This window comes from Neovison vison, chromosome 4 (assembly GCF_020171115.1).
Source record: "Neovison vison isolate M4711 chromosome 4, ASM_NN_V1, whole genome shotgun sequence".
Classification (NCBI taxonomy): domain Eukaryota; kingdom Metazoa; phylum Chordata; class Mammalia; order Carnivora; family Mustelidae; genus Neogale; species Neogale vison.
The window spans coordinates 31,657,754-31,681,283 of record NC_058094.1 but is presented as its reverse complement, the minus strand read 5'-3'; the positions used below and the strand labels follow the sequence as shown (position 1 = coordinate 31,681,283).

At 37.7% G+C, this 23,530-nt stretch overlaps 1 protein-coding gene across 6 annotated transcripts in view; it reads left to right on the top strand.

Annotated features, from left to right (window-relative positions):
* The window catches only part of OXR1 (oxidation resistance 1), a 447,011-nt gene that overhangs the window by 287,143 nt on the left and 136,338 nt on the right, over nt 1–23,530 (top strand). The window contains exons 1-2 of one of the 6 annotated variants that reach the window (XM_044245101.1): nt 1,138–1,384; nt 11,515–11,603. The exons of 4 other annotated variants lie outside the window; for them this stretch is intronic. The gene's annotated coding sequence lies outside the window, so the exon portion shown is untranslated. Of the gene's footprint in view, nt 1–1,137; nt 1,385–11,514; nt 11,604–23,530 lie in introns of those variants that run through there. One more of the 6 variants, XM_044245100.1, reaches the window with a different exon arrangement.

The following is a 23,530-nucleotide window of genomic DNA, read 5'->3' as shown; positions in this document are numbered from 1 at the left end:
GGCAGCAGCCCAGATGCTATTGTCTGAGGCTCACAGTGGAACTGTGTGCATTCTGACCAACCACACGCTGCCAGCCAGCTGCACAGAATCCCAGTGTGTGATTCAGCTTAGACAGATGACCAGCATTTTCTTCCTGTGTATGACTGACTGGCAGCTGTGACTCTAAATACACAGAATGATACACAGAGAATATTTTAAATAAGGATCGTTCAAAATATTATATCTTTTTTTTAAAACCATCTTAACCACTTTTTTCCATCTTAACCATTTTCAAGTATGCAATTCAGTAGTGTTAGGATATTTGCATTGTTGTGAAAGAGATGCGCAGAACTTTTTCATCTTACATATCAAAAACTTTATACTCATAAATGACTTTTTTCCATCCCCTTGTCCTCTTAATGCTAGCTAGCCCTTGGTAACTACCATTCTGCTTTCTGTTTTTTTGAATCTGATGACTTTAGAGAGGTTATATAAGTGGAATCATAAAGTATGTGTCTTTTCATGACTGGCTTATTTCACTTATCTGTAAAGAAAGCCTGTGTGCTTAGCATAAAGTTATCAAGTTTCATCCATATTGAAGCATGTGACAAGATTTCCATCCTTTTTGAGGCTGAATATTATTCCACTGCATGTACGTACTACATTCCATTTACTTATCTATTAATGGACATTGGGTTGCCTCTAACTCTTGGCTGTTATGAATAGCGTTACTGTGAAGGTGAGTATGCGGATATCTCTTTGGGACCCTGTTTTCAATTCTTGTGTATATAGATACAGAAGTAGTATTTCTGGATCTTTTGGTAGTTCCATTTTTAATTTTTTGAGAAACATCCCTATTGTTTTCCATAGTGATTACACCATTTCACTATCCTACCCACAGTGCTCTAGGGATGGAATTTCTCCACAGTCTTGCCAACACTTGTTATTGTCTGTAAAATATGTATCCTTTTCAGGTTTTGGTGAGGCAGTTTATTTTTGATTTCAAAAATGTGCTATCCTTGAAGGCCTCTAAATGTTTAATTTCAGGAGCTAAATATTTCCCAGAACATTCCTTGAGTAAATGAGTAATTTGCTCTTTGAACCTAAAACACGTATTTTTTTCTTCATTCTTTTGGCTACCACTGTCTTACCCAGCTCTAAAAGCTTCTTCAAATTAGTCCAAGGGAGACAGGTGGGAAGGTGTAGACTTCTCACTCTGACAGTCTGGTAAAGATGGAGGGAATAAATGGTGCTATTCAAAGATACTTAGTACTTGAAGATTTAGAATTTAGGATGGAAATAAACCCAGTGAAATAGCAAGAATGTTTGAAAGAGAAACCACCAACCCACTGCTATAGAAGGCTGAATTCCAAGGAAATATGCCCAATATCCTTGAAGCTGAGAAGTAAGTTTCTGAAATCATTCCTTTCTATATTCCTGTTTCTCATTTACTTGAAACATGCATCATTAGTTGGGGAAAAGCATGTCCTACTAGTGAAGCATGGAAATTAACCAACTGACAGAATCTTATCCAAGTAACAGTGGATTTGGATATTTGTATAGTGACCCTATTAGAGAGTAAGTACCAGAAATTGCAATCCTTTGACTTTAAGAAAAAAGCACTAGTTATATTAGTTGTTTGTAATATTCTGATGCTGCAGTATGAGTCTTTAAAAAACAAACAAACAAACAAACTCTTAAGGACATTTATCTTATTTCTATTAGTATCATTTGATTTTTCTTGTTTATATTTCTCATTTCACTGGTAGAAACTTGTAGAGACAAATGTCTTTTTCACTCTAAACATTAGAACAGAAGAACAAAGTGAAATTGTAATGTGTTTAATGTCACATGTATTCACGATAAAATAACAATATTTAGAGTCTCAAAAGAATTGTTAATGTGGGGAAAAAATCAGAAAATTTCACCTTTTATAGCCAGTGACTAATAAATTTTCTAATGCTATCAAATAATTAGTAAAAACAATTGATAAAAAAATAGCAAGACAGATTTTTTTTTTAATGTAAAGAAGAACAAATATTGGCCAAAACTCAGGGTGGCTCACTTGAAAAGAAAGAGAAATAACAGAAGCCTGTTAGGTTACGTAAGAGAAGATTAAGCGAAAGTATAAGAGTAAAAGTTAATAATAAGCTAAAAACAAGGCACTTGTTCTGTGAGACATGTAAAAGTAGCAAACCTAAGGACAATGCAATTTTCTTTTCTATATTTATTCTGTGTTATGGTTATCTAGCATGATGAATGAAATAGGAATGTTCCTGCCATTATAGAACATAGTATAATTTCTTTCGGGAGATAAGTATTCAACAATGGAGAGTGCTTTTATTTTTAAATAAAAATAGTCTTTTACATTTCAACTTTAGCCTTTGCTAATTTTAAAAAGCCAAATTCCTTATTAAATTTTGGGTGAGGCTGTATAATAGCAAAGTTAGAGAGAAAACACTACATTTTATAAAGTACAAAAAACCCATTAAAAAAAATCCTCATGAAGCAACAAACAGCAGTGTTGTATTTCCTGTTGTGAGAAACAATTGCCAAAGCTTATCACTTGACTAGCAGGCTTATTTTATGAAGGAATCTTTAATACATAATTCAGTGAGACTTTGGAGAAGTCTATGAAATTGATCACAAAGTGGCCATGAAACAAATAGAAGATTTCTCAGAGAAAATTGGTACAGAATGGAGAAAAACAGAGACCTTTGACTTCTCCAGAGGCCTTTTTAGTAGTAGTAGGAAAATAATAAGTAATGTGCAACCATAGTTATCACACTATTTGATTTCTTTCTAGTCTTTCTAGTTTAGTCAATGAAATAACAAGAGAGCACCATTTTCTGATGGACACTAACAACATAGTCAAAAACTATTTGACTTATTTTGTTATAATACTGATTTCAGACAGTGGGTGGATTTTTATGAAGTTCTAAGAATTATACTAGAGAATGCTTAACTACATATAATTACTCCAAACTGCCATTCCCTCAGATGTCTTCTGGAGTATCCTTTCTCTCACTAAGTGTCCCCCTCTTGCTTGAGATACGCTTTAAAGCAATTCCACAGAATTAGCTACTGTGGGATCTTGGTAGGAACCAATCATGGCCTCGGGTTTCCAGAAGATAGACTACCTTGATCTGCCGTTGCTGGGAGTGAAGGTCAATACCAACACAGACTCCTCCTCTCTCTGGCCAGCCAACTGCAGCTGAGCTAGGTTCACTAATCACTTTGAAGATGCTCAGTTGGCTTGACAAGAGAAGGAAGATTTCCCTAGTTGTTGCCCAAACCATATGGGGTTTGGGGCGGAAACTCAATATTCTGATGACTTTCTCCAAAGAAGTTCTTTTTTGACATCTTTCATATCAACTGTTTCATACCAATGCTGGCCAAACCAATGTTACAGTCTCCTTAGTGTCACTTTTAGGATACGGAGATGTTTGGTACCAACTTCACAGTTTCAACAGTGGGGTTCAAACCAAACTGAAACAAAGTTCTACCTCCATAGCTTCTATACATCTGACAGATCTAATTATGCTAGTTTTTAACATATTCTCACCAATTAGGGTTTTAAAAAAAATCAAAAACATTTTTAAGGTAGTGATTGATATACAAAAAGCAGTATATATTTATGTGTACAGCTTGATCAGTTTGGAGATAAGTATCTCATATATCCTTGAGGCCATCTATCCCATAAACATCCATCACCTCCAAAAGTTTCCTCCCACCCTTCTTACTTAATTATTCTTATGATAAGAACACTTAATATAAGCTCTACCCTCTTAGAATTTTATTTAGTATATAATATATTATTGTTAACTATACCCATTATGTTGCCCAGTAGATCTTTAGAACTTACTCATATTGCATAAAAGAAACTTTGTACCCTCTGACTAATAATTCTTCCAAGCACCTGGTAAGCACCATTTTACTCTCTGTTTCTATGAGTTTGGCTATTTTAGATTGTTCATATAAGTGGGATCATGCAGGAATTACTCTTCTGTACATGGCTTCTTTCACTTAGCATAATGTCCTCCAGGTTCAATCAATTGGGAGAAGGGATTGTGTTTTTGTGGAAAAGACTTTTTAAAGTTATTTCTGTTTAGAGATATAGCTTGTAAACTGAATATTAATTAGAAAGCACAGTTTTCCTTTAAGGGGTAAGCACAATTCACAAGTCTATGCATTTTTATATATGAATAGAGTTATTTGATTCCATTAACTCATAAATTTAACAGATTAAGTTCCCTTAAAATTTATTCCCATTTACAAACCTAGTTAAATAAGCTTCTTCAAACATTTTAAACTATACTTTTTTTTTTAAACAAACACTATAAATGCCTAATGGAGCAAATTTAAAATACAGTAAGTCAATATTTTTAGATATTTAACTCCTATAAAACTAATAAATCAAGTCTATAAATGTCATAAATTAGATTCTCCGAAACATTTCAAACATCATAAAATCATGCCTGGAAGCAAGACTTCCAATTAAAGATGGCAGATGAAATACAACTATTAAGTTTGTTTCTTTTCAATACTCAAATGACGTTGAAGTGATTTTTTTTAAAAAAGGAAATATAGGACAAAGGGCAAAATGCAAAAGAGGGAATAATAGGAACAATTTGGAGGCTGGAAAGCAGATGGCTTAGGAGATAAGGAAGCTTACAGAAAAGTTAAGAGGCACCAAATTGTAGTGCAGAATTCCCAAAAGTCAGTTGGTGTTATTGAATCTGAAAGATAAGACTAAAAAGTCTGTTTATAAACTAGATTTACCCAAGAGAAAAGACCTAAAGTTATGGACATTAAGAATTCTATGAATCAGCTCCACGAGAGGATCTTACAGTAAAGAGTACAGCATGCAAGCCTCACTGCCAATAAGCTTTTTTTCGTGTCCTGCTCTTAAATGGGAAAGCTGTTGAGGTGCATTCCAGAATTTAAACACTCTTAAATTCTTAATTTAAGCACTCTTAAATTACAGCTTCTAATATGAGAATATTGACCAAACCAAATCCACAGAAAATAAAATGGAACAGAAAATGTACAGGGATGGGGTGGAGGGGGGAGCTTCTAAAACATCGTTAATACTCTCAACAGAAAATTTTGTATCCATAAGCCCAAATAGGGTGATACAGGAAGGAATATTCAAAAATGAAAAATAAAAGCTCTAAAAGATTAAAGATACGATTGCATAAATGAAAAACTCAATAAAGCCTTTGAAGGAACTCTTCCCCAAAGTAAACAAATAGGATCAGAAGAAAAGAGGAGATAAATAAATAGAAAAATTAGAGGACCAGTAGTGTAAGTCCATTTTCTAAACAAGAGTTTGGAAAAAAGACACAAGGGAAAAATTGAGTGGAGACAAGTCAGAGAAACTACTCAGGAAATTTTCTGAAAACTGAAAGACTTGAGTTTCCAATTTGAAAGATCCCAGTACCAAGTACAATGAATAAAAATAAACCAACACCCAGGCATATTATCATGAAACTTAAGAAAATTTGTGACAAAGAAAAGGTCCTCACATCCTCTGGAGGACATATTTATTTACTGGATCAAGAATCAGAGTGGTATATAACTTCTCTGCAGGAAACTGTAAGACAATGGAGTATGCCTTCAAAATTCTAATGGTGAGTTATTTCCTACCAAAAGTTTTAATAAAATTATAAATAATATGTGAGAGTAGAATAAAGCCATTTTCATACATGCATGTCTTTAAAATTTCCCTCCCATACACCATTTCTTGGGTGCCTCATCAGTACAAAAAAGTAAAGCAAAAAAGAGAAAGGTGTAGAATCCAGAAGACAGAAACACCTATAAGGAAGAAGTAAGAGCATCTCCTGAGGGGCAGTTCCACTAAGAAAGCTATTCTATACATCAGTTCAGGCTGAAGCAGCTCAGAATGGAGAGAGTTCAAGGTTGGCTCTGGGGAGTGGAAAAAGAAAGATTGGAAGAACTGCTTTTTTAATCAGAAGCCCATGAGTACTAACTGTTGGCTTCTTTTAGTTCATAGGATTGTGATTACAAATTAAAACTAAGATTGTAAAGAGACAAAACAATCAAATCACCATGTTGTTGAAAATTCACACAAATCCAGTTGGAGTAATATTTATTTCTTCATCATCTCTCTGCTTTTTTTGTATGCTTTCCTGGTGATACAAATTACAGTTCAATCAAGGAGATGGTTATCATCATCTCTGGTCTATTACAGTAACTAAACTCATTGATTTGGGTTGTGGATGGTGATTCTGGGTTTCTCAGTGCTACTTATAGAAAAATCTACCAAAATACAGGTTAACAAGCCAAATCTCTTCTTTTAATGGGACTTTTCAAGCCCACCCCTTTTAACAACCTAGTAAATCACCTGCTCCCTTATTCATTTTTTTCTCCTATCATCTCAGGCAACTTTTGTCTGAACTAATTTACTAGGTAATATACCTATTATCCAGATTACAAGTTACATTTTCTGCCTGACTGAATTTACAACATTTTTTTTTTAAATTTTACATTATCTCATTATTCACCTTTCTACATACTATAGTAGTTCGGTTCTTCTTGGAACTTATATATAACTAGATAAAGAGAAAGGAAAAGAACATTGTAAGTAAGTAAATTGTATAATAAATTAAGTGATAAGTGCTGATGGATAAAGAGAATGATAAAGGTAGATCAGGAGTGCCATGTTGGGGTGTATTGCAATTTTCTTTAGTGGTAAGGGTAAGTCTTGTTAAGAAGATGACGAAAATGAGCAAAGACCTTTAAGAGGTGAGAGGCTAGCAATGCAGATACCTGGGGAAAATAGAATTCCAGGAAGACAGAAAGAAAGGCCCAGAGGCAGGAACTTGCTTTATGCATTTCAGGAATATCCAAGTGTACGTGACTGGAATGAAATGAACAGGGGAGAATAAATGGGAGAGAAGTTTGGTGAGATAATGGGGATCACATAATACAGCATCTTAGAAGCTTTTATTCTGGATCGTAGGACTACAGCCCTTACCCAGAGTGAAACAAACAGTGACGAATGATTTTGAGCAAAGAAATGGCAAGATCTGATTTACATTTCATTCTGTCTGAAATGAAGAAAATTGAAAATGGAAACCATTGAACCAACAACAATGGAAGCAGACAGACCCGTTAGAGGTTATTGTTGGGTTCAGGTAGGAAATAGTAACGGTTTGGGCCAAGATGGTAGTGATGGAGGCAATGAGAAGTGCTCACATTCTGTTTATATTTTAAATGAAGAGCTAACAGATTTTCCTTGTAGGTAGGATGTGGTGTTTGAGAGAGTAAAGAAAAAGTAAAGAGAAACAAAATAAGTTAAGTGTTCCTGCAAGGTTTTGGCCCAAACAAATGGATTTTCCCTCATGTAAAATGGGACATATGAGGGTAGAGCAGGTTTACAGAGAATTCATGAGTTCATTTTTGAACATGTTAAGTTCGAGATGGCCAGAAGAGTGTACATGTGGAGAATAAGCAAGTTGGCTGTGTGAATCTGGGGTTGGGGCGGGGAGGAGTTTTGTGCTGGAAATAATTGCTTTGGGAGTTTTCAATATGTAGATGAGAAATAAAACCTTGATGAGCTCACCAAATGAATAAGCATGGACAAATGACCAAGAACTGAGGCCTGCGTGTCTTCAGTTTGGGGAGAAGAAGACCTGGGAAAAGAGGGCAACCAGTTCAGTAGGAGAAGAACTATGAGACTGTGATCTCCTAGAAGCCAGGAAAGAAAGTGCATGGGGAAGGGGTATAGAGGTCAAGGTTTGAATGGGAATTCAGATGACCACTGTTTCTATGAAGGTCAAGGGCGCTGAGGACTTGACCAAGAACAGTTTCAGTGCAATAGTCAGCCTAGAAGCCCAACTAGACTGGATTTAAGAGAGAGCATGAGAGGTATTAGAAATGGAAAATAAAGGAAATTTCAAAGAGTTTTTCTGCAAGGGGGTGAAGAAGAAGGGAGTGCTCATCGATGGAGTAAATTGGCTCAAAGGAGGGCTTTTTTCGGATGGGAGAAATAACAACATGTTTTGATGTGAATGAGAGTAATCTAGCAAGGAGGGGCAAATGTGACGATATGCAGTGCAGAGTTTCAGAAGGATTGTCTTTGAATGGGTGAAAGAGGAAGCTAAATGAGCTGAAAAGTAGGAGCACATGAGAAAGCTGAGCTAGTGGGGGCAGGTGCCAGTAGGAGGGTCAATGTGACCCTGAGAGTCTGTGCAAGTTCTCTGAATGCTTCACTTTGTCCAGTAAATTAGGTAGCAAGATCATCAACTGAGAATATGGATGGAGGGAGAGTTAATGAGGGCCCTTTTAGGAGAAAGGAAATGGTGTGAAATCCCCCTCTAGGAGAGTGGGAGAGTGCATAATGGGAAAAGAGAGTAGCCGTGCCACGCAGCACTCTGGGATCACTGGAGACGCGCAGAAATACCTCTGGAAAGCCTGCTTGTCATGCCTTTATAGCTGAATTTGAAAATACAAAACAACTTTACAGTTGTTGTTTTTTTTTTAAGACGGACTTTGACCAAAGAATGTTCTCAAACAGTAGGCTAACCTTCTCCTGGCAGTCCAAACAGGTCAATGTGCAATGGTTAGTGGGCTTCCGTGAGATGGTTGTGCACATTTATGGCTGCTGCCGGGCCTAGATCCACTCCCCTACCTGGCTTTTCGACTCTCCTGTTTTTATAACCTTTCTGGATGCCCTTCCATGCATTTCCCTCTCTTTCTGGTGTGTATTTCCTTCTTATGGTATTTCTAGATGGAATTGTTAGTATATGAACCGATGGGCATTACCAGTATTTTTGAGCTGGGGGAAAAGAGAAAAAACCTAACAAGTACTAGAAGACCTGAGGACAGAGAAAGGAAAGATACAGATTTAGATAAGAAACGACTCAGAATGAGAGGCCCATGAAGGTGAGAATTGCTGTGAGGCCTGCTGAGCCGTGTGGGACCTATGAAGAGCAGCAGTAGAAAGAAAGCAGGACAATGGTATGAGATGGATCTCAGGAGGACAACCTGAGCTCACTTGAGTTACTTCTAGTGGCTGATATCGAGTTAACTGAACACTGACTCTTACTTAATGATCTAACTTTTCAAGCAAGGAAGAATGTATTTCTTGCATCTTTGTTTTCATTTATTTACAAGAAATACGTGGAATCTCTCATTTACTTTTTTTTTTTTTCTTTAAGATTTCATTCATTTATTTGACAGAGAAAGAGAGATCACAAGTAGGCAGAGAGGCAGGCAGAGGGGGCGGGGGGAAGCAGGCTCCCTGCCTAGGAGAGAGCCTGATGTGAGGCTCGATCCTGAGATCATGACCCCAGCCAAAGGCAGAGGCTAAAACCCACTGAGCCACCCAGGCGCCCCCCTCATTTACTTTTAAACCAAGCAGTCTCTCTCTCTCTCTTTCTTTCTTTTTTTTTTTTTTTTTCCAAAGGCTGGAGTATTTATTTATTTTTTTTAAGTTTCTGTATTTATTTATGTAATCTACCCCTAAACTCACAGCCCCAAAATCAGGGGCCACGTCCGCTTCCAACTAAGCCAGCCAGATGCCCCAAACCAAGCAGTTTCTTACAGTATGATGTAATAGTTAAAAGCTTCCTATCAGAGTTTGTATATCTCAGCTGCATGATCTTAGACAAATAATTTAATCTCTCATTGTTTGGTGTTTTAATATCTATGAGTTATAGGGTTGGTCTGAAAATTAAATATTATTATTTATACTATTGGAGTAAGTAGTAAAAGGTACCTTTTACTACTTACTCCCAACATTCCAAGGTCAGGCAGCTAGTAAACAGTGGAACTGGAACTATGACCGCCACCACCAGCACAGTTTTAAAATCTGGTTCTTAAAGGTCCCATGACTGACTGCTTTCCGCTTGGAAATAAAATCAGAAGGCAAGCATGAGTCTTTCTTGATCCTTGAATTGAAAACTCCATTTTCAGAGGAAGAAAAGAATTTACACATTATTTCTCTGAGGGTATCCATTTTTTCTTTTTCTTGCAAGACATAGTGACTTGATGGAATATTTAAATGTAAAGTTATTCAGTTAAAGGAAAAGGAGAGGACACCTGGGTCCTCAAGCTACAGGTGCATTTTTGACACACTGCTGCCCCCTGCTGCCTGATGCCTAACTTGGCTTTTTCACACATCGTAGCTTCTAAAATTAACAAGCTCTATTTCCCCCTATTGCAGAGCCATACTAAAGAGGAAACTGAGTCCCTGAGGTGAGCATGGTTACACTAATGGTGGAAGATTTAGGATTAGACTACTGAAAAGCCACTTTTCTTGCTTTTCCATATTGTCCTTCCCGTATTAAATGTCAACAAATGACTTACTGGATGCCAACTATGAGCCATGTGCTGTTAGAAAATACTCAAAATGGAGAAGTGAAAACCAAGAAATCTGCACTGATAAAGCTTGTATTCTCATGTGGATAAATAGCCAACAAATAGGGAAAAAATCAGAAAATAAAATACTTAAGTTTATGATTGACACATTAAATAGTAATATTGATGACTAATGTTTGCAGGTGACTGTGAGAAGAACAAGCTTCCAAGTGCATGATTCCAGGTGCTGTCTATGCTTTGCTTCGTTGGGTTCTCCCAGCAACTCTCAAGAAGCTATTTAACTTTAACCTTAACCTTAACGTTTGGTGAAGATACTGAGGCAAGGCAGGAATGATCCTAAGAGGTGGAACCAGGCCCTGAAACAGAGCTCCTCTGACTCCAGAAGTATTGAGGGCAATCTTCTCGAGGGAGATGACACTAAAGAGGAGAAACCGAGCTTTTGAAGATCTAGGGGATAGCAAGCCAGGCAGGAGGAACAGTGCGTGCAAAGTGAGTTTAGGATGTCTAGGTGCCAGAAAAAAAGAGCCACGTACGTGGCTGTATTAGAGAAGCCTGCAGGGAAAGCACCAGAGTCTAGGTCATGCTGAGGAGCTTGGATTTTATTCTAAATTATGGAAGAAATTTATTCAAAATTATAAGAAACTATTAGAGAATTTTAATCAGAAGAATAGTCCTAATCCTAATAAGGAGCTCACTCTGGATATTAGAAGGAAAATACATTGTAGGAGGGAGGACAAGAGTTGGTAGAGGCAATTAGTTGGAGAGTAATAACTTCTGTCCCACCTAGACCTCCTTCCTCTTCCCGAGGCCTACGGTGTATGAGTCTGCATGTTGACCCCTTCATAAGGGCCATAGACCCAACCAAGTCTATGATTTGTGGCTGAAAACCAGCCTCAACTCTGCTCATGAAACCAATGAGCCCCATGACACCAGGCCCAATGGATATTCTGCATCTGCCAAGGGGAGTTCTTTTTCTTCCTAATTTGCATACAGGTGCCATATTGAATAGTGCCAGGATTGACTCCACTCATCTTTTCATCCCAAACAGCATATAGACCTAGCATGGGGGCATTTACGTAGTAGGTTCTTGGTCCACCTGGTTTACTTGATTCTGATTTAACCTAGTCTGGTTATAGAATGTAAGGCCATAAATTCAAAGTGTAGACTCTGTTTTGATTATTTGCCCAGGGTGTATGCAGAAAGGAATGAAGTTGAGGGTCCCGCCAAGCCCGGCTGAACAGCTCCCGTATCTCAATCTCAAACAGGGCAAGTGAAACGTAAGTGTCTATTAAATTGTTGAGACTTTAGTTTTTATTCTCTGGCAATTGATAGGATGTGTGGCTCTGTCTGTTTGAGGGCTGGTTTTTTTTCTTGTTTCCAATAAAGTTAATCCTTAAAGAAAAGGAGGCTAAGAGGGATCTTAACACTTCTCTTACTCTGTAAGAAAAAAGTTTTGTCAACTTTGAAATTAATTCAAAATTAAATTAACCATGTGGTTCATTTGGCAGTTTGTTAAAGGTGCCCTGTAACTATTCAAGCCAGGGGGCCTCTTGGTTACACATAAGAATGGAGGCATGGAAACCTGTTCCCTTCCCCTAACTACTGCTTACTTATCTGCTATTTCATTTTAAGACTTTATTATTCATTTGAGTGGTAGCTCTTGTTTGGAGACTTAAAGTTCTCATCTGTCTTTTTGCTTTGAGTGTGAATGAGTTCAAAATCTCTTCTAAGAAGAAGAAGTTCAGTTAATGAGACCAAAAATCACTGGTACCTAAAATTTCAGAGGATGCCAGCCAGGGGTGATCTGAGGCATGAGATCTGGAGCCCAAGGACACTGGTAAAAATAGACTGATTCATATTGCTGTTAATAGTTAAAAGGAATCTATGAAACACAGACAACAGAGTCTGGGCATAAAGGAACCAGAACTGGTCTCTCTTCCCTTAAAAGGTGTTCAGTCTTATATAATCTCCCTGCCTATAGGAACAAGTACTACCCAGAAGGGACAGTGGCCAGTGAGAGAGTCTAGATGTGGGCCACATGTGGCCCGTGGACCACCAGTTTGCAACCCTTGCTTTAAAATTACATAGAGTCGGGACACCTGGGTTGCTCAGTGGGTTAAGCCTCTGCCTTCAGCTCAGGTCGTGACCCCAGGGTCCTGTAATCGAGCCCCACATCGGGTTCTCTGCTCAGCAGGGAGCCTGCTTCCCTATCTCTCTCTCTGCCTGCCTCTCTGCCTACTTGTGATCTCTCTCTGTCAATAAATAAATAAAATCTTTATTTGAAAAAAGCATCATTTAAAAAAATTTAAAATAAAATTACATAGAGTCATGGTCCCTCTGAGAAAGAAGCATGCATGGAACTTGCTTTTTGCTTTATTAACAATCAGTCACATCATTACATTCTCTATTCAAATGGAGGCATCATTTCCCCTTAAGAATGCCGGAGCTATACTTCGTGGGGGAAAAAATAAAGACAGCATTAATCTAGTTTCTTCGGTCACTTACAGCATGCAAGAATAGTGGACGTGGCCTTTTCCTCCTTGCTTGTAAATGAGCCCACAGGCTAATAGGAATAAGACATATCCAATAAAGGTAGCAAATAAAACTCTTGGAGCAGTATTCAAATTCTCTGTAACTCACTGAAATTAGAATTCAGTATTTTTGGAAATGGGGCCTGTGGCATGCCTCGCTGTAGGCTGAGAGATCCATGTTAAAGAAAGAGCAGTTAATAGGAACACTTGTAAAAAAAAAAAACTGTTGAATAAGGTTTTAGATATTTGAAAATGCATTTCAAATGTTCTTTATCCTTAATTTTGTAATTTCAGTCTACCATATATTGTTTTCAAAGTATAAATTTTTGCAAAAATTCCTACCGAACTTCCCTTTTATCTAGTAACGCACTTAGTTAATTCAGTGAATAACCAAGAACCCATCTAAGTACAAGAGATCCATCAATTAACAAAACAAGATAAAGATCCTTGTCCTCAAGGAGCTTATCTATTAAAACTAAAAAATAATAAATTTCCTGGTATGTTGGGAGAAAATAAGTATGATGGGAAAAACGAAAGTAGAGCAAGTTAAGAGGGACTGAGGCTAGGGGGTATGTTAACCCTGCATTTTTATTTTATTTATTTTTATTTATATGAGAGAGCGAGTTAGCCAAAGTGTGGAGATGATTTTGCTTACCCGAATATTCAGAACAACAAAGGCAGTTCATACAAGCGTGGTGGAAAGGAGTAATTTCCAACTATTACTCGGCTCCAACTATTACTCAGTTTTTTATGTAGAATTTGAACTGCTCAAAATGCAGTAAAGGAAAGAGCTCAAAGCAAAATGGTCTTTTTGCACAACTACAACTTCCCTAGATACTCAGTCTAATCACAAATAAAATTCAGACCAGAAGAAAAAGATCATCGTAAGTGATGGTGTTAATGATTCACAGACGTGTGTGCTGTGTGTCTGAGTCCTTACTGTGTGTGCTTTTTAATCTCCTAATTTTAGAGCATTTTCTAAAAATAATCAGATAGCTTGGCAAGTCTGCATTTCTGCAGATCCCTGATATTTAGAGTCCACAAAGGGATTATTATTAATGTGTGAAATTGCCTCCCTAGCAACCCAAATGTATCCCATGAAACAAAAAACTGCTCATGAATATCTGAGGTTATATTTTAATTTGGACTTATGCTTAATATTTTGTATTCAGTAAATCAAAAGTTGCAAAACTCAAAGGCAACTGTTTTTAAGCTGTGTATCACATAGCTGGATAGTAATTGCATCTAGTGCCTTTTAGTATTTTTGGAAAGAATAAAAATATAAAATCAAAACCATGAGCAGAACTTTGCTAATTTTGAAGGACTTAATATTTATTTTCATATGATCCAGATGGAATAGAGTCAGGATGAAATTTTAGTATAAATTTCATCTTTGAATATAGTATGAAAAATTTAATTCAAACTATGGGATATCTCACTCTCAGAAAATTAACAGGAGGTGCCTCGTGGTTTAAGTAAAAGTAACTGCCTTAAATTGAGCCTGACTCTGTGGAGAATATATTATTGCCAGCCAAATGCTTTCATATGTGCGTTAGTATCAGTTATGGATTATGGATCACTAATGGCTAAGTGACTTGGGTCATATTTGATCAAGTTGACAGTGTGACCTATGAAATTCATTTATCCTCCAAGATTGTCACTAGTTTTAGCTATTTCTCCAGCAATTTTTGCCTGTGGCCTCTGTTCTTATCCCTAATATGCCTGATTCCTACATGGCTCAGGAAGGCAAAGGTGTGAACAGTCCTTTGCATAAGCACACACAGGTGTGAAGATAACCTTTTCTATCTTACCGGGAACCATCGGGGTGAGACAACCCTGTAGATCCTGAAGAATCCTCCTTTCATTAAAGAGGCTCGCTGAAGGGCAAGAGAGAGGATAGTGTTAGGTTCTTCTCACACACAGCACAACTGTTCTTTCTTCCCAGTGGCTGTTTATTACTGAGAGGAGGAAATGTCAGCATCCCCTCATCAGATGCTAATTCAGCATCTGAAACAGTAAAAATTGGTGGAAGGACATGAGGTCAGTCCACCGTAGTGGTTAAAGTGTTTACTAATTAAATACAGTTGTAACTCAAATGCTCTGAAGTAAAAAGAACTTTGAGGGTGAAGTCAATATTTGCATGATTTGAGAGCCTCCTTACTTTATGTATCTTTCTTCAAATATCTGAACTGGGTCATATTTATTCTTCAACCAGGAACAAAAAGAGATTCTTTTTCTTTGGGCCCACAGATGGATTGGATTGTTATCAAGTTTCTTACTGGGAAAGGTTAAGTTAATATTTTTACAACAGATAAAATCTTCAAAGTGAGCCACAAGCTTAAGTAACGAGAGATTTTATAGGCTAGAATGTCAAGGATACAGAGTATAGAAAGGGTTTGCAAATCATGCAGCCATGATTATTCTTAGTGTAAAGTTCACATCCCTCCATCTCAACAACTCTCTGAACATGTCACCTTGTCCTTTATATATTGTTGAAAGAGACCTTGGAGAGTCCAACAGTTGGAAATTCACATGCTTCTTTGGGGTTGTAAATGACTATCTGTCATGTGCAAATAATAGGAGTGATAGAAACCACAGGAATTCGAGAGCTTATGCCCTATCTAAAGACATTAAAACCAATTTAAAATAAAGTTGTGTCTTCCAAACACACCCATCCACAAAATAAATGAGGCCAATAGACCCCTAATTTGCTACCTTATGACTTAGCCTAACCCAAACAGCAGTTTCTTCTAACTTACTATCCAAGCTTCAGATCCCTTCTCGAAATTCCTGCCAAGTGGCCATTCACTTCTTTTGGAACAATTCCAGTGACGAGAACTCATCACCTTTTGAAGCTGCCAAGTTTTATGTCAACTATATCAGTGATGGTAGTGAAACTAGTCTCTTTTGTGGTTGAGGATATTAATAACAATGATTTGTGAACTTTAACAGTGTATTACTCTGACCAGCAAGAATCCACAGGCCTCTGTTTTGTGATTGTTACTTGAGAGTCTGTCACTGTCGAGGGTTCTAACTCTTTGCTTCAGGGATGCGACAGTCAGTTCCTTAACTACAGAAGCATCCTCATATTTGACTGTATTATCCCCGTTCAGTTGTATTGCCCATGTTATATAGGCTGATCTTAGAAAGACCTATTTTCCATTAACATTTGTTTCATCCCAAGACATATAAACTGTTTCTTGTTACTGGGCACTGAGCTAGGTCCTGGGATACAAGGGAGGAAGGCTCTGCTTTCCTTAGATGTTTAGAAGGAAGGCTCTGCTTTCCTTAGTCTGTTTAGGAAAATGGACAAAATGTGAAATAATTTAAAAGTTCCCTGAAAGTAATAGAAGGTGAAGAGGCAGACAGGAGCCAGATCCTTGGTGTTGGAGTTTTCTAAGAACATGATGAGAAGCTACAGAAGGATTTTAAGTGGAAGAATGATATGACTTTAGATTTTTTTGAAGAGGAAAAAATGCTAACATATAGTCAGTGTACAAAATTCAGAAAATAAAAAAAGTGTATTAAAGAGAAAATACATGATGCAAGATACTGTCACCCAGAGCCGAGGATGGTAGAATTCTGTACTAGCAAGTTCAGGCTAGTATAACAGAATACTACACATTAGGTGACTTAAACAGCACACATTTATTTCTGATAGTTGTGGAGACTGGAAGTCCAAGATCAAGATGCCAGCAGATCTGGTGTCTGAGGAAGACACTCTTCTTAGTTTGCTTTCTTGATATATCCTCTTATGGCCAACAGAGGGCTCTGGTCCTTTCCGTATAAGGACCTGATTCCATTTTGGAATGGAATGACCTAATCTAACCCTACTAATCTCCTAAAGGCCCCACCCACTATCCCTATGGAGTAAGGTTTTCAGCATGGGAATTCATACCCTCCATACAAGCTCCCAAGACTCTTATCCTCCAGTATACATTCCCTGTAAATCTCTTCCCATTCAATGATCATGGGCAGGAATATGAATATGAATATGAAGATACTACTCCCATGTTGTATGGCAAGGGTCAAGGAGTTTTGGAAATATAATCAGGGTCTCTAATCAGTTGATTTTAAGTTATTCCAGAGGGAGATTAGTCTGGATGGACTTGGCCTCATCAAGTGAGCTCGTGGGACCCCTGAGTGGCTCTGGTCATGGTCTCGGGGTCCTGGGATTGAGCACCGGGTCGGGCTTCCTGCTCAGCAGGGACTCTGCTTCTCCCTCTGTGCCCTCCTGCTCTCTCTCAAATGAGTATATAAAATCTTAAAAATAAATAAATAAAAGAGGGTCTAGAGATCTTAGTAAGAAGCCAGAGATATTCAGATAAAGCACATATGCTTTTCCATTGGCTATAAGAATCAAACTGCTGTGTGGAAAGGCCCATGTGTCAGGGAATAGTGGGTAGTGTCTAGTTACTAAAGGCCTCAGACCTACAATGGCAAGGAATTAGATTTTTCCCAAAAAAAAAAAAAAAAGAACTTAGAAAAAGCTCTAGTGAGACTCAGCCCCTGCCAACACCTTGATTTCAGCCTGATTAAGATCCTTTTTTTTTTTCTTTCTTCAAGATTTTATTTATCTGACACAAGGAGTGAGAGAGCATAAGCAGGGAGAGCAACAGAGGGAGAGGAAGAAACAGATTCCCCACCGAGCAGGAGGCCTGATGCAGGGCTCTCTTCCAGGACCTGGGATCATGACCTGAGCTGAAGGCAGACTCTTAACTGACTGAGCCACCCAGGTGCCCCAGCCTGGTAATAAGATCTTGAACAGAGAACCCTACAAAGCCATGCCTGGACTCCTATTTCAAAAAATCTGGATAATGAATTATATGAGAAAATAAATTAGTGTTGTTTTTAAGCTTCTCAATTCATGACAGTTTGTTATACAACTTAACAGCAAATTAACACAAAGGAAATGACATGATCTTCATGAGTAAATCTGAGGGGCAAGAATGGAGAACAGTTCCAGTCACCGTCATGATCCGAACAAAAGATAAGGGCAGCTTCGGAGTAGGATCCTGGGGGTAGAAGTAGACAGATTTTAAATAAATTTGAAATTGAAACAGGGATGATGATAAATAGGATTTGGGGGAGGAAAGAGAGGAAATAATCAAGAATGATTCTTGGGATTTGGGGTTGAGCAAATGAGTGGATGATAGTGCTAATTACTAAATCTTGAAAGAATAGAGATGGACATTTTGGCCTACAGTGTAGGGTCAGAAGATGATGCTCAGTTTTAAATTATTACATTTTGAGGTGCCTGGTTGGCTCATTGGGTTAAGTGTCCAACTCTTGATTTTGGCTCTCAGGTCATGATCTCAGGGTCATGAGATTGAACCCCACATCAGGCTCCTCACTCAGTGAGGAGTTTGCTTCTCTCCCTCTTCTTCTCCCTCTGCCCCTGCCTTGCATACATACATAAATACATACATACATACATCTTTTTTAAGGAAAAGAAATACTGTATTTCATGAAGTTAATAGTTAGATATACATTAACATGCATTTGCATACGTATGTGTATAAATGTATGCATATATATGCATGCATATATATAAAATATTATTTGTCTTAAAATTAGGATGGTAATATAGTTCACTTTACTTTTTATTGGCTTAATAGTAAAAACATGGATTTTAATGATTGCATAATATTCCACTGTATGTTAATCTCAAGTATTTAGCCAGTCCTTTATCCCTCTATTATTGTATGGTTAAACCAGTTTTTATTCTTTGTACTTTTTATGAGTGATGACCTAGTAAATATTCATTTTTAAATTTATTGTAATACCAGTTTAGTTAACATACACTGTTAATGTTAGTTTCAGGTGCACAATACAGTGATTCGGCACTTGCATTCTTCAACCAGTGCTCATCCCAAGTGCCCTCCTTAATCCCCATCCCCTGTTTCAGTTTGTTCTCTGTAGTTAACAGTCTGTTTCTTAGTTGGTGTTTTTTCCTTTGCTCATTTGTTTTGTTTCTTAAATTCCACATATAAGTGAAATCATATGGCATTTGTCTTTATGATGCTCAGTATTTAGAGTAAACCACTAAAATTGGGAGTTGCTGGGTCTGATGGGTTTGAAATTCCTTATGATTTTTTAAATTTGGATGTATTGAATCATCTTCTAGACACGTGGGACCAATTTACATTCCCTCCAATGGTATATGAGAAGTTGACCTCACTTTTACCACTGACTCTTTTTGCTGTTAAAAGCATCTTTGCCAATTTAAAGGTGAAACAAAACAAAAACAAAAGCAAAACATTTCTCTATTAATTTATCCCAGTCTGTGTATCTTAAAGGTATGCTCCAATGTTTCGTTTTGTTTTCTGTTTTTCTCTCCTGCCTGGCCTGACCCCTCTCTTTATATTTCAACTGCATGTGTCTGGAGTCAGGATCTGTTAGTAAGCACCAGGAGGAGATAGAATGATGTCAGGAAGCCAGTCATCCTTTATGAAAATATTTGTGAATTTGTTCTAATAGATTTCCCAAAATTATTTCTAAAATCAGGAAGTCTCGATGTGTCCTCATCCTCAAATTAGTTTCCCTCCAAACACATAGAGTGTAAAATATTTTTTTTTATTTTTTTTTTTTAAGATTTTATTTTATTTGACAGAGAGAGATCACAAGTAGGCAGAGAGGCAGGCAGAGAGAGAGAGAGGAGGAAGCAGGCTCCCTGCTGAGCAGAGAGCCCGATGCGGGCCTCGATCCCAGGACCCTGAGATCATGACCTGAGCCAAAGGCAGCGGCTTAACCCACTGAGCCACCCAGGCGCCCTAGAGTGTAAAATATTTTTATATAGTTTGTAATATACAAAAGGAAGAACAAAAAAATGACTTTTAATGTTTTTGTCATTTTTCTACATTTTTAAAATATTAAAATATTTTAATTTTTTAAAAAAAATTAATAATATTCTAAAATATTTTAATATTTTTTAAAGTTTTAATATTTTGAAGTATTTTAACATATTATAGATATTATAGATAATACTGTCATCCTTCTGAGCTAAAACTATTAGCTAAGATCTCTACAGTAGATCTCAAGAAGTGGCAATTAAAAATGTATTCAGTGTATTAGGTTGCATATTATTTAATAATGGTTGCCTGTGGGTGATAGGCTTATGACGGATGGTTGTTATTTTTCTTACTTTTCTGTATTGTGTAGATGTTTAATATTGAATATTAGTGGTCTTCTCTAAAAATAAAGACTTTAATAGGACTTTAAATTTTAATAAAAAAGCACTTTAAAATGTCTTAGGAAACAATTCCTTGAAAATGCTTTAGAAATCCAGAATAAACAGAAGCAACCTAAAGCATTTGTAGGGATTAAATGGAAAAACTTGAAAAACCAGGCTGTGTAGTGCACTAATTATATGCCATAACACTTGACCTCAAACCAACAATTACACTCTTGTAAAAACCCAAACTATCTTCTATTTTTTTTTCCAAACCACTTTTTTTTTTTTTAAGATTTTTATTTATTTATTTGACAGACAGATCACAAGTAGGCAGAGAGAGAGAGAGAGAGAGGAGGAAGCAGGCTCCCCGCTGAGCAGAGAGCCCAGTGTGGGTCTCGATCCCAGGACCCTGGGATCATGACCTGAGCCGAAGGCAGAGGCTTTAACCCACTGAGCCACCCAGGTGCCTCCAAACCACTTTTTAAGTATATTTTCAAACACCTTTTGAAAAATGGATCAGGGAAAAAAAATTCAAAAGGCCTGTGACTTCCTGTTGGTGAAGGGATAAGCCAGGATGCTGCGTAGTCAGAAAGCTCGGCTTTCAGAGGGAAAGAAAACCGTCATAACTCAGCATCAAGCACAAATGTGAGTTATTAAGTGGCATTTGCAAGCCACATTAGAAGTCACACAGGCATCTCTTTATTAATGATAATATCTGTTTGAATTTTTTCTACGTGCTGGGTAGTCTGCTCTGTACTGTGTGTGCACTCTCTTTGTGAAGACTTTGAAGGCTTTTTTTTTTTTTTAAGTTACCCAATTTTATGAATGAGGAAATAGGCCAGAAAAAGAGCTTGCCTAAGATCATCGCCCTTTAGTCAACAGTGGGGTAGGGTTTAATCTCAGGATTGTTTTATCCTAATGTTTGTTCTCAGCTATTACTTGTAACACTTACCCTACTATCTTACCTAAACTGCTTTTATTCCAAGTATAAACAAGTGACCCTCCACCACTTTCAAGAAGAGCTGTAACTGAGTCAGACTACACACAACTTGCTTCCCTGTCACTTTGCCTCTAATCATCGCTCTTTGCACTTGCTGGGTGCACAACCTTGCTCACTGGCCCACTGTACTTCAAGCTGGAAACCCTGCATTCGTCATTTGACCCCCAAAGCACAACTAACCCTTAAGAGTGACACTCTATTGGGTATTGGAGGTTGGAAGAGAAGAAGTGGTGAGGGTGATTTCTGCAAAAAGCAGGAAACAGTGTTCAGTATCAATAGATGCAGTATCAGTCACTATTGTTCCTAAGAACTTACCCACAACTCCTCTACACAGGGGATTTCTTTGTCAGACTCCGGCCTCTTGACACATGGCTGGAACCTTTGCTTTTCTTCTGCAGTCTCCTCTAATAACCTCCATCTGGCTTCCAGCTGCCCTCCATGCCCAGGAACCAGAAAGGTTACACAGCTGTTGAGCTCTCCACCCCCCATTCCAGTCTCAGCTCTGGCAGTAGGTTTGTACTGAATTACGCACTAAGATATTCCACCAAGGTTAGTGCTGTCCACTTGGAGCTCCACTTTAACCTTGACAAAAAATTGCCTGCGGATTCGAAATTGCATTTTTTTCTTTAGCGTCTCCTGAATCAAATGCTTCCATTCCAGCAACCTCAGCCAACTTTATATATTAGTCAGAGAAACAGAATTGTAGGAAATAGATATAAATATATATATAATAAAATATAAAATATATATAAAATATCTCCAAAGAAACAGAACCGTAGGAAATGTATGTAAAATAGTATATATTATTTTTATATATTATATATGTGTTATATATATGTACATATAAAATATATATAATCTAGCCATCTCTCTATGTCTAGATATTTATTTTTAAAAAATGGTTCATCTAATATGGGAGCTGGCACACCGGAAATCCACTGGACAAGCTGGCAGGCTGGAAATTCAGGTTAGAATTGATGTTGCCATCTTTAGTCTTAAATCTGCAGAGGAGGCCAGACAAGCTGGAAAAGTTTCTGTGTCCCAGTCTTGAGCCCTAATTCCTTGTTCTTCAGAAAATTTCAGTCTTGGGGCACCTGGGTGGTTCAGTCAGTTAAGCATCTGCCTTCAGCTCAAATCACGTCCTCAGGGTCCTGGGGTTGAGCCCCACATCAGACCCCACACTGGGCTCCCCGCTTAGCAGGGAGTCTGCTTCTCCCCCTGCTGCTGCCCCTCCTTACCACTCATGCTCTCTCTTGCTCTCAAATAAATAAATAAAATCTAAAAAAAAGAAAGAAAATCTCAGTCTTGATTGTGAAGACTTTCAACTAATTAGCTAAGACCCATTCACATTAATGGAGGATAATTTGATTTACTCAACATCCACCAACTTAAATGTTTATGTCATGTAAAAATTACCTTCTTAGCAACATCACAGTTGGTATTTGACTAAACAGCTAGGTATATCACCTAGCCAAGTTGACACATAAAATTAACCGTCACATTCTAGATATGTGAATTCCTGTTATGTGCCAGGCCCAAACATGTCTTACCATCAGTGTGCTTAAAGATTAGTTGGAAACTTTTCACCTATAGTTCTTTGAAATGGCCCATACTTTCAGAAAAATCCAGTTACCCATTATGCCCTCAACCCCTGTATGTAGTACCATCAGATTTACAAAATTGGGGGAGAGCTAAGACCTCCAAAGGCAGCTTTGGCTTCCTTGTATAAGAGTAAGGAAGCACCATCACCCTAGGGGAATTCTGGACATGGTTTCAGTTATTCCAAGCAAACAAAAACATCTATGATTGTGGAGGAGCCTTGTTAGCTACTAAGAAGAAACTGTCTTTGGGTATAATGGTGACGGTTGTGTGGCATGATGGAGATGGGCAGTCCTAAGTTGAAAATTCCAGAGTTGAACAAAACTCTACAACGTTGAACAAAACTTTCCATTTTCATTTTATTGCCTATAAAATAGGAGTGATATTTTTTCAGAGCTTTAGTAAGGTCAAATGTATATAAATTTTCCAGCAGTATGTTTCATACTGTTAAAACGGTGGTTTTCTTTTGAGTCAAGGCAGAGTCACAAAAAACTAAAACCGACCCAATCATAGTCAAAACATAGATAAAAATGATAATGATTCGGCAAGTGGCGATACCCACACTCTGGGTTTTATGGAGACAGCACTTGGTCCTAGAAAGTCAGGAGTCAAGGTTGTCTCTCTCTCCCTGCTTCCCCAAGATCTTTCATTTTTACCTTTAAGTCATTTCCATTCTCCTCTGCAGACTAGTTCTTTCCTTATCCACTAGTTTGTGCGTGGCTTCCATTGTTACAATTTTAGTTAGGCTCTAACTCTACAGTCTCTGATCTTCAGAATTCATCATTTAGTTGTGATTGCCCAGACTATCTGCCCATGGAAGAGCAGCTCTTGAGTCAAGCGTCAGAGGAGACCTCATCCTACAGTCTGCTCAAGGAAAAGCTCCTGACTATCCATCCGTAT